The sequence below is a fragment of the Pungitius pungitius genome, chromosome 13 (assembly GCF_949316345.1).
Source record: "Pungitius pungitius chromosome 13, fPunPun2.1, whole genome shotgun sequence".
NCBI classification, from domain to species: Eukaryota; Metazoa; Chordata; class Actinopteri; order Perciformes; family Gasterosteidae; genus Pungitius; species Pungitius pungitius.
In genome coordinates, this window is record NC_084912.1 from 10535877 (window position 1) to 10537181 (window position 1305).

The following is a 1305-nucleotide window of genomic DNA, read 5'->3' on the forward strand; positions in this document are numbered from 1 at the left end:
CCCTTGATAAACTTATAAACTAATTGCTCAATATGTGGTTAATACACATTTTACTTCTAATATAATAATTATAATAATTTATTATTGACATTAAAAACTGCCAAACTGAAACAAGCTTTGATTTTGCCACAGTGGCTGAAATATCCTGTTTCAATGCCCCAACAAACATTCCATAATTCGGCATGAGAAAAAAAACCCCACTGTGGTTATAATTTTTAAATCCTTGCATAACTTCCCAATGAGCTACTAATCATGGGCTCTGCATTCTGCAGTGCTGATTGGAGGGTGAGTTCATGCATAGAAGCATTTTCCTTCTCCTGTGTGATGACACCCACGTTACCTCATGTGACTTTAGTCCTAAGCATGTATTAGCACCCCTAACTTTACATAAAATGATTTTTCCTTATGCTGTCCCAAATGACCTGAATTAACCCTACAATCAAAATACCAGAATGAAAAGTATACTTCAATCAAATTTCGCCTCCACTTTTCCGAATTCAGGTATTGAATGACAGGGTGTAAATTGTGTTGTATTCCTGTGTAGGGAACATCCTTGTCATCATCATTGTGGCTGCAACCAAGACCTTCCACTCGGTGACGTCGGTGCTGGTCATGAACCTGGCCATCAGTGACCTCCTGGTGGCCGTCGGGGTGATGCCCTTTGTTGCTCTGTCCATCATGAACCGCGGCTGGGTGGATTGCACCGTACGTCCCCTCTGTCCAGTAATGTCTCAGTGACACCCGTCTCCCTCTGGTCCAGTGAGCGCGTGCATGTGATGAGACCCCTTCTCTCTCTCTCTCTCTCTCTCTCTCTCTCTCTCTCTCTCTCTCTCTCTCTCTCCTTTCTAACAGGACCTCTGCTTGTACGTGGGTTACACCTCCTCCGTGTACTGCACGGCCTCCGTGCTCACGTTGGCGGCCATTGCCCTCGACCGCTACCACTCCATCGTGGACTGCCTGCTGTACAGCTCGCGCTGCACCCCGTGGCGAACCGGCCGCGTGGTCCTGTGGATCTGGCTGCAAGCTGTGGTGACCAGCTGCCCCCCCCTGCTGGGCTGGAGCTCCGTGAGCTACGTGGTGCCCATGTTCAACTGCGCGGTCAGATGGTCCAGCAGCCCCAGCTACACGGCCGTCATGGCGGCCCTGTCGTACCTCATCCCGGCCGTGGTCATCCTCTTCTGCTACGTGAACATCGTCAAGGTGGCCCGCGGCCACGCCCGCAGGATCCACACGCTGGAGGACTCGGTGCAGCGCGCCAGGGACCCGAACTCCGCGCGCTGTGGGAGCGGCTCCTCGAGTCTGATC